General features: G+C 45.7%; 1 protein-coding gene across 4 annotated transcripts in view; it reads left to right on the top strand.

The window, feature by feature from the left end:
* The window catches only part of COQ7 (coenzyme Q7 homolog, ubiquinone (yeast)), an 80,529-nt gene that overhangs the window by 9,453 nt on the left and 60,475 nt on the right, over positions 1–10,601 (top strand). Inside the window, exon 6 of one of the 4 annotated variants that reach the window (XM_005872001.2) lies at positions 332–739. The exons of the other annotated variants lie outside the window; for them this stretch is intronic. The gene's annotated coding sequence lies outside the window, so the exon portion shown is untranslated. Of the gene's footprint in view, positions 1–331; positions 740–10,601 lie in introns of those variants that run through there. 4 annotated transcript variants of the gene reach the window in all.

The following is a 10,601-nucleotide window of genomic DNA, read 5'->3' as shown; positions in this document are numbered from 1 at the left end:
GTTGAAGAATTTCCCCTCAGCCAGCCTTCCTGTGGTTCTGGGTGATGTCCGTTCCCTCTTTTAGTTGTATTTTTGAAGTGGTTGTTCGAGGCAGCAAACTCTGGTGTTTACCTATGCCGCCATCTTGGTTTCTCCCCCCAGTGGTGGTTTTAAAGTATGTCCACAAATTCCTCAATACTCCTCTGCTCAGCGGAACCTAATTCCCCTTGCCTTGAGATGGGCTGTCCTTAGTGACTTGTTTCTAGCAAACAGAATATAGTGGAAATGATGAAGTTTGACTTCAGGGCTGGTAGGTCATAAAAGACACTGCAGCATCTACTTTTCTCTCCAGGAGCACTCACTCTGGGGGAAACCAGAGGCCATGTGATGAGGACACTCAGGCAGTTACTCCGTGGAGAGGGCCACATGTCCAAGAACTGAGAGGCCCTCTGCCTACAGCCATATTTGTGCAGTATGTTGGAAGTGAACCCATCAGCCCCAGTCAAGCCTTCAGATGACTGCAGCCAATATCTTGACTGCAACCTCATGAAAGACCCAGAGCCAGAATCATCCGGTTAAGTCAGTTTTGAATTCCTGACTCAGCAGTCATGTTAGATAATAAATGTTTGTTTTCAGCTGCAGAGTTCTGGGCTGATTTGCTAAAAAGCAATAGATAGCCAGTATGTAACATTTGCAGGTGATTTGGAAGCACAATAAAGTTTGAGAAGCACTGAACTAGACCATGAACTGGAAGGCAGAGACTGTCTTCGTCCTTTCCGTATCTTCAGAACGTAGCACGGTGCCTGACGCTCAGTAAATCTTTCTTAGACTAAATACAAAGTTAAATTGCCTCTGTTTTTTTTTTATTGATTTTAGAGAGGAAGGGAGGGAGAAACATCAATTTGTTGTTTCACTTATTTATGCATTCATCGGTTGCTTCTTTGTATGTGCCCTGACCAGAGATCGAACCCACAACCTTGGTGTATGGGGACGACATTCTAACCTGAGCTACCAGACCAGGGCTAAATTGCCCTGTTTTAAAAGATTAAAACTTTTTTTGTAATAAATAATGCATGTGTGCACATGGTAAAATACTCCGTATGTGCAGTGACAGGTAAATCTCCATGTAGATTGCTTGTTAGCAGGAAACTGACCACTTGCCTTACTTTGTAGTTAACTGTTAGCAATCTGCCACATAGGACAGCACATTTTTTTTCTTTTTTTCCCTTCCAAAAGTAATGCTTGCCTCAAAATCAAACAATACAAACTACATATAACTAAAAAAGAAAGCACCCCTTCCAAACTTATTCCCTGGAAGTAACCACTATTGATAATTCATTGTGTGCCTTTCCAGACCAAAAAAACCCAACATGACCTTTTATCCGTACATGTAGATGTTTGGGTTTGTATTGTACCTCAAATGGAGTGATGCTGTGCATCTAGATCTGCAATTTGCCTTTTTCATTCAGTGACCCACTTGGCCATCTTTCCAAGTCAATATGTATAGATCTACCTCATTCTTTTAATTGGTTGCAGTACTTTTCTTCCCTTTTACAGCTGAGCCACTGTGGCACCGTGCCAGCTCCTTACCTGCTCAGACTATGTACTATTTTAACTGCTTTATCCCTGAACTCTCAGGACCACCCTATGGGACACGCACTCTCCTGGTCCCCCTATTTACAGAGTCTGCTAGGTGCTGAAGAGCTTGCACTTAACCAGGAAGCTATCCGGCCTCTTCCTGTTCCCTCTCTTACCCTATCGGTGGACCTGGTGGTTATTAAGAACAGACTTTGGGGACCTCTAATGCTTCAAGGAGACCACATTTGAACATAGCTTCTATGAAATTTCAGGAGGAGGGACCCCTCGGAGTTCTTAATCCTTTTGGAGATCCCATACCTCCTTGAGAATGTGATAAAATCTCTGGACCCCCACCCCCAGACTCCTAAAGGTCCTCCTTAAGACCCCGGGATCTGAGTGATTTGTGGAGAAGAAAACATGACCTTTTCCAACAGGAGGGGAACAAAAGAAACCTTTTTTCAAAACCCCTTTTTTGGCTCTGCCAGAGCACAAAGCACTTTTCTATTGAATATGTTTTCAAATGTTTAAAAGGCTCCTCTTGCCTTCGGGACGTGCTTCCTTCCACTCCTGCCTCCTGAAATGGCAGCCCTGCAGGACTGTGACTGAACAGGAGGGGCCCTTTGATCCTGGTTCTAAAGAAAGATCTGCTGCTGGGCACGCCAAGGGCAAGGAAGGTCTTCCCAGCGCCCGCCTGTTGCCACCAGAGGGCGCCCTTACCCCTGATTTCCGAGTCCAGCGGCCCCTACCAGCTCTGTCACTTCCAGAATGTCATAGGGATAATCCCTGGAGAGCATAGATAAGCAATTGCTACGTATGGATGTGGTGATATTCTGACCCCAATAATCCCACCTCCTGATTTTTGCCATTAGATGAGAGTGGACTGTCACGTTTGCACACTGCAAGATATGGAGGACTTGCTCAGCTGGCTATTCTACTCTGTGCTGGGCCACTAACTTGAGAGTCCTTTTCAGGGAGGAGGCATTTTCCTTTTCAGAAAAGGGAGAGAGGAAAACACAGGGGAGCTCGGTTAGTCTCTGTCTGGAGGGTACCACATGTGGAGAAACCCTCATTAAGCACCAAGTAGTGTCCAAGGGGCCGCACTGAATGCGTATTCATTAGTTGGCACTGCTCCCTGGACCTTGCTCACCCCCACCTTCCTGCAATCTGCATGCTCTGCCCTTCTATTGATTAAGGCTGTTTGCCCTTTCAAACCCCCTATCTCTTAGGTGAAATCCTCCCATACCCTCTCTCCTATCCCTGCATATTCTAGCTTCCTGCGTTGGTATTGCATTCTATAATTGTATGGTTGTTACCCGCTTTCCTACCATTTCTCCAGCCTGGCAGCGAGCTTCTCAAAGGCAGGGGCTATTGCCAGTTCCTGGAGCTTAGGCCCTCAGCCAACATTTGATAAACAAATCTAAGCTAAAAACAAATCACGTGGGCTCGTGGAATGGAACAAAATGAATTGAAACAAGTAATGACAATCACCTGATCTCAGTACGAGCTCACCTAGAAACTTCTAGGTCAGAGTATTATGGGGGGAAGAAGGCTCAGACTTGTGGGTGCCCTTCAGTCCTCTTGTCCATCTGCACTCCAAACCCAGTGGAAGCCTGACAAACATTGCACCCGCCACTATGTCTCAGCTCCTCCCTCAGAATGCTTTTTATTTATAGCTGTTGTGTGTGTTTTTTGAGAATTTCTCTTCATGATACTTTTTGTTCCTTTTTAAAAAATCTCAGTTATATTTCCAGTTATACAGATTCCTAATGTTTAATTTTGGAATTCTTAATTAGGCGTGCAAATCAAATTAAACTCTTGAGATTAAAAAAATTGACTGATGCTCCTGCTTCCCCCAGTCCTACTGAAGCAGGTACTGCAGAGCTGGCCTAAGGGATGGATATAGTTTAAAAGCTCACACAAGGATTTGATATGCACCCTGGTTAAGAATCAGTGGTTTAATTCCACAAGGGCTTTATTTTAAATCTACCCCCAAATTGATGCTTTTCCCTGAGGGCTGATTCAAGATTTGTCCCACTTTTCCACTAAGATGTGACTTGCTGTTCCAATTTTCTCCAGTCCACTTGGTGCCATGACAGCTGGAAATATGTTCCAGAGCAAGTTGTCTTCATCAGGTGGAAACAATGGTGACAGCAATGCTCCCATTCCACAGGGGGTGGGGAGGGGCACCTTTGTGTGGTATTTTCCATGCCTTACTTCCAGGTGGCTTTATTGAAACAATAAAAAATTGCATGGAGATGCCACCTGTTGCACTCACTTGCTGATGCTCTTTGTATGTGTTTAAATAAGACAGCATGGGCATTAAAAGATTAATTATCTCAGTTATTTATTTGACTGCTTCAAGGGACCATATTCTAAGTGCTGTATAAGAAAAGAATTTTAGAACATGAAATTCTCTCATATCATTTAGAAGAGTCACAAAACATCTCACATTTCTTCTAATAAGAAGAATGAAAAATTCAGAGGTCATTTTCTTCAGGTATCGCTTGACCCAGGAGCTCGAACCAAACACTTGGCTTCTCTTTCTCTCTCCTATTTCTGCTTTTCATAGTGTTGAAATTGGGCTCACAATGGCTCCCAGTGGCCCGCCTCATATATGGCAGCAGACTTGCTGCAGCACTTCCCTCCATCACCTCTTAATACTCCTCCAGCCACATAAAGAGGATCTCTTCCTCTAGCTCAGCGGTTCTCAACCTGTGGGTCGCGACCCCTTTGGCGGTCGAACGACCCTTTCACAGGGGTCGCCTAAGACCATCCTGCATATCAGATATTTACATTACGATTCATAACAGTAGCAACATTACAGTTATGAAGTAGCGACGAAAATAATTTTATGGTTGGGTCACAACATGAGGAACTGTATTTAAAGGGCCAGAAGGTTGAGAACCACTGCTCTAGCTTCTACAGAAGCGAAAGAAAACTTTGCTTTCCCAGAACCCACAACGATGCCCCTCCCCCACCCCTAGTCTCATTTTTCTCCAATTAGGTCACATTTCTCTCCCTGGACCAATTACTGTGGCCTGGGGAATTGCCTGGTGGAGTGGGAACAACTCCACTCGAGCCACATGGCCTCGAGTTGGGTAAGGATGGTTCCCACAAAGGAAGCCAGAGTTCCCTCACCAGAAGAAGGGAGAAGGTAAAAAGGCTTGATGTCCCCTGAGCCCAGGAAGTCGTGTTGGAGACAGAACTTGAGTGGATATAAATGGGGCAGTAGGTTCAGGATGAACTGGGTCAGGGAGGATGCGATCAGGGGGGACATTACTATAGTGCTCCCCTTGATGGTGGGTGAGGACTCTATTGTGACAGAGAGGCAGCGTAGCATAATGATCTCAAACACCTGGGTGTGAATTTTTGCTCTACCACTTATCAGGTGTTACCTAACCTTTCAGTGCCTTAATTTACCCACTTGTAAAATGGGTGCACCTGGGTTGTCATGGATGAACCTGAAAAAGTATGCTAAGTGGTAGAAGCCAGTCACAAAGGACCACGTATTGTATGATTCCACTTACATGAAATGTCCAGAACAGGTAAATCTATAGAGACAGAAAGTAGATTAGTGGTTACCTAGGGCTGGGAGGGAATGGGGGTGTTGGAGGGTGATAGCTAAGGAGTTCAGGGTTTCTTTTCAGGATAATGTTCTAAATTTGACTGTGGTGATGGTTACAGGACACTGTGCATATACTAAAAGCCATTGAAGTGTACACCTTAAATTAGTGACTAGTCTGGTATGTGAGTTATCCTATATAATAAAGAGCTAATATGCAAATGGTTTTCACACCATCATGCCATAACAGCTCAGACACTCAACACTGGGGAGAGAGGGATGGGGACCAGCCAGGCACAAATGAGCTCGTGAGAGAGGAATGGGGACCATCCAGTCTGCTACCCGGGAGAGGGACAAGCTGCCCGCCCTGCAGTCCCAGGCACCTGCGGCTGTGCCTAGGTGAAGCCGTCCAGCCACAGTCCCCTGCAGCTGCAGCCGGCCTGGGTCCTGGGTGCCTGCAGCCGGCCAGAGGAGGGGAAGCCCAGGTCCTGGGTGCCTGTGACCGGCCGGAAGAGGGAATCCTGGGTCCTGGGTGCGGGGCAAGTGAGAGGCGGTTAGGGGCGATCAGGCTGGTAGGGGAGCAGTTAGGGGCGATCAGGCTGGTAGGGGAGCAGTTAGGGGCAATCAGGCAGGCAGGCAGGCGAACAGTTAGCCAGCGGTCCCGGATTGTGAGAGGCAGTCGGACATCCCCCGAGGGGTCCCGGATTGGAGAGGGTGCAGGCTGGGCTGAGGGATCCCCTTTCCCTGTGCACGAGTTTCATGCACCGGGCCTTTAGTGTCTCAATAAAACTTTTTTTAAAGGTAATATGTGTAGCCTTGGCTGGTGTGGCTCAGTTGGTTGAGCGTCATCCCATGCACAGAAAAGTCCCAGTTCCATTCCTGGTCAAGGCACATGCCTGGATTGTGGCTTGATCCCCAGTAGGGGATGTGCAGGAGGCAGCTGACCAATGTTTCTCTAAAGTCAATTTAAAAAAGCATTTTTTTAAAGATAGTGAGTCAAGTGCTTTGAACATGGCTGGCACATTCCCTCTGTCTACCCCATCAGACCCGGAAGTCATAAAAGCTTCCGACTGCCTCAGGACCTTGGAGGCTTCACCATCCCTTGAGTTTAAGTTCCCTTCATCCTGCCCTCACCTTTCTGAACAAGTCTCATCCATAAACTCCACTCAGTTCTCCCATTTGAGTGCTTCTCATTTCTGCCAAGACCCTGACTGCATAGAAAACACCTCTCCAGAAGAAGAGCAGGACTTGTTGGCTAATCAGTCAGGTGCACTCATAAAATTGACTAGTGATGGTCAGTTTTCTGTGTCCGTTTGACTGGATTATGGGTACCACACATTTTGAAAACATTATTCTGGGTGTTTCTGTGAGGGTGTTTTTGGTTGAGATTAACACTTGAATTGGTAGACTGAGAAAGCAGATTGCCCTCCGCAATGTGAGTGGGCCTCATCTAATCAGTTGAAGGTCTGACTAGAATAAAAAGGCTGACCTTCCTGAAAATAAAGGCGATTTCTCCTGCCTGACTGCCGAGCTGGGACGTTGGTCCTTTGCCTTCAGGCTTGAACTGAAACATTGGCTCTTGGAACTCCCCCCACCATCTGCTCTGCTGAGGCTCCAGCTTGCCCACGGATTATCTTGAGACTTGTCAGCCTCTGTAATCACGTGAGCCAATTCCTTATATGTACACCACCTCCAGCCCCCATTGGTTCTGTTTTTCTCGGGAATCCTGACTAATACAGGACCTGAAGGAAACATGAGTTAGTGGTAAGTTTCAGGCTGAATAGGAAAATAATAAAAATATAGGACAGAAATAAGGAAATCATGTCAAGGGAAGTGACTAGTATTGAAAGAAGGTTTTTATGTTTGTTTTTTTATTCACAAAATTTATTTAATATCTGCCCTATGCCAGATAAAGGGCCAACCACTGGGGATTAAAAGATCTACCCAGCTGTGTAAACTAGAGGCCAAAATCCAGCCTTCTGACTCCCTTCAGCCTCACCATCCACATCGAATTAATCTTAAGATCTATAATTTTCCCTCCTCAAACTGCTCTCAAATCCATTTCCTTGGCAGGTAGAGACGGCTTTCATTGGAATCGCCATCCCCCATCCTTTTAGATCCACAACATTTGTACTGATTTAATTAGGATTCAGGAGGAGCCAGGAACCTGTTTGAGCTGTTTGAAGAGTTACTGTATGTGAAATTAGGAAATGGAAAGTCACTGGTATTGGTTAAAGTATATAGGCATAAAGTATATTTCCCATTTCACTATTCTTAAGCTGATAAGGAAGGGTGCTGCTAACAATGTTAAGTGTTTATTAGGGGAAGAGATCTTGTCTGAAGAAAAATCTGCAGTTTTTCTATGAAATGCCATTAGTTAAAACAGACTAAGGTAGAGGAAAGATGGGAGGGGGAGAGGGCATCTTTAGATAGGGAGACAAAGATACCCATGGTGACGGCTAAGGCTGTGAGTCTGGCCTCCTGACTTTATCTCCGTACTTTATCCCCATCCGAGGGAAGGGAACCTTAAGAAAGCCACAGCAAGAAGGGACAGCTTGGACCACTCCCACCTCCTTGGAGTAACATGGGACATCGTGCTTATTCATCCATTTCCACGAGATCCCAGGGGAGACCCTCAGACTTCTCTCTCCCACTGCAGCTGGATGTGCCCATGGGACTGTGTTTGGGTCAGTGATATATAAACAGAAGCTCTTAGGTGGGATTTTCAGGGAAGGGTCAGACAACTGGAAGCTGTTTTTCTTGCCTTCCCCCAACTGTTGCATGCAGCCTGTGATAATGGATATCAAGGCTGGAACTCCAGCAGCCATTCTGAAAATACACTGCAGTTCAACATGTGCAAAACGACTTGTGTGCAGGTATTTGCTGCAGCATTATTTATAATAGCAAACTGCTGTAACTGACTTCACTACCTGCCAGGAGGGGACCAGCTAAGCAGCTTACAGTTCAGCCACAACAGGGATTACTCTGTAGCCATTAAGAAAAAGGAGGTGTCTCTGTTGTGGTATGGAAAATCTCTGACATTGACTGTAGTGAGGGGTAAACCAGGAAGCAGAACTGTGTATATAGGTGTAGCTCAGATCCCAGCTAAACCACTTCACTAGCCTGCGGAGCTTGAGCTAGGCTTTACCTCTCAAGGTCAGGAGTCAGCAGACAGATTCTGGAGCCAAATCCAGCTGTTGTAAGTCAAGTTTTATTGAAACTCACCCTTCATTTACATATTTTGGCTGCTTTCCTGCTGCATGCTACCTCTGAAAACTTGAATAGTTGCAACAGTATGCTTGTGGCCTGCAAATCCTAAAATATTTACTTACTGGCCCTTACAGAAAACATTTGCTGACCCCTGATCTAGGCCTTATTCTCATCTTTAAAATGGATTGTAAAACATGACTTGATCCATAGAGATTGTAGGAACACCGTTAATGTAAAAAGCTACTTAGCACTTACAGTAAACTCAGTAATGTAGTAATGGTTATGATTTTCTCATCGGTTTTATTCTGCTGCTCCAGTAGAAACTTTTCCTATAATTATTTAACCAGTGTAAGTTTTTTGCTAATCCAGGTAGATTGCTTTAGACATTAAAGGGTAGCTTCCAAATCTAGTAAATGTGTGTGTTGGGGGTGGGGGGAGGGTCGGAGTGTTGGCATTGAGTTGAGGGATGAGAAACCAATGGTTGTTAAGCCTCTACAGCAGGCCCTTGAATGGCATCATTTTGTCCAACATCGTTTCATTATAACATTGATAAGATGCTGTAGAAGCTTAACTCTTGTTTATATCAATTAGCCTATAGTAAAACTGGTTTCATTGTATGTCATTTTGCTTAAAGTCACAGAACCTGTCTACGGCGTTACGTGCCAAGTGTGGGCTAGGTCTTTCCAAGTGTTACTTCACGTAATCCATACTACCAGGAAACTTGAACATCAGACGGAAGGGATGAGTAGTTGATGACACTCAGTAAGTCTCTGAGCTGAGACTCAAACCCAGCACTGCTTACCTCCAAAGCACATTGCTCTTTCTGCTCTAGAAGCACCTGATTACTGAGCAGTGTCCACTACCAGGCAAAGCCTTGGGCTGCTGCACACCTCCCCTGTGGTTTGCCCAGGATGGTTCTGGTCTGTGCTTGTTGTCCGACTTAATAATCCATGGCAATCAGTTTCCTTCTCAAGAGTGTCTGAGTTTGGGCAATAAATTCTATGGCCCCACTATAATGGACAAGGCTTTTGGTGCCAGCTCAGTGAGGGCTGAGATGCTGTTTTGTTCACTGAGTATATTCCAAGCACCTAGAACAGTATGGCACGGAGTAGGTGTTCAGTAAGTATGAGTTGAACCAATGAAAGTTGAGTGAATTATCGGTAATCCACACACGTACCTTTCAGGTGAACAAAAGCCACACAGTGGAATGAGGATGAGGACTGTTCTATTAAAATAGCTCTGAACATATATGGATGCCTGGCTCTTGGTCCCTCCCTGTGGTTACAGCAGGCTGTGCCTAGTTTGAGTCTTGTGTTTTCACTCATGCAAATCAAACACCTGCTTCATTCCGGATGGTCCAGGTTGGTTATCCCAGGTGAAGAAGGAAGTGAGCATTGTTCAAGGCCTCCTGCAGGATGGGGTGTTTTGGTGGATCCCTCATGCAGGGTCAGAAATAAAACACTTCAAATCGAGCCCCAGGTGGCTTTGTGGAAGAAAAGGGAGGTAGATTATGTGCTCAGCACAGCCCTGACGTAAAGGTGAGGCTGATAATCCATTTCTTTTATACACACAGTGTGTCGAGGGCCACTTCCAGCCGCAGGAGAAAGCCTGACCTTTGGAGAGGCTATAAAAAGTCACGTCTGTCTTCCCAGTGTGCCTTTAACAAAGGGGCAAAAGTGAAGGGCTCCCATGTCCCAGTGAAAGGTACACACAGGCCACTCAGCATCCTGTCAAGCTGATGGCCAGATGCTGCTTAGGTTCCGGGCAGCGGCTGGAAGTGGCCCTCGACACACTGTGTGTATAAAAGAAATGTGGCTGGAGAACCCCGCAGTCAGCAGAGGGGCATCCTTTCACACTGCCCTCTGGTGCCATCGGGATAGGACCAGGGAGGCAGTTTGGGAAGACTGCTCAGGAGCTTCAGGGCGAGGAGTCTGAGTTTACTGCCAGTGCTGGCTTTTGGAGTCTTCGAAATCACATCTGCGTTAGTGATGGGCTCAAGTGGTCCAATGAAGGGTGTCACACCCTCCAGTGAGGGTCTTCAAAGCTACAATTGACAAAGACATTACAAAGAATGAGAGTGGCAGGCTTCAGAGAATGTGGGTGACTTGTTCCTGTTCCCCATTTATTTTTTCCAGTGAGGAAATGAGATAGGGGAGGTTCCGAAGTCAGTAAGGATGGTGAAAAGCATGCATTGACAAAGACTTCCTCCTATGAAATAATTTTTTTCCTTTTTATTTATTTTTAAAATCTTCATTGTTGAATGTATTACATA

The sequence above is a fragment of the Myotis brandtii genome, unplaced genomic scaffold (assembly GCF_000412655.1).
Source record: "Myotis brandtii unplaced genomic scaffold, ASM41265v1 scaffold363, whole genome shotgun sequence".
NCBI classification, from domain to species: Eukaryota; Metazoa; Chordata; class Mammalia; order Chiroptera; family Vespertilionidae; genus Myotis; species Myotis brandtii.
Note: the sequence above shows the minus strand (reverse complement) of the source record. Positions and strands in the feature narration are given on the sequence as shown.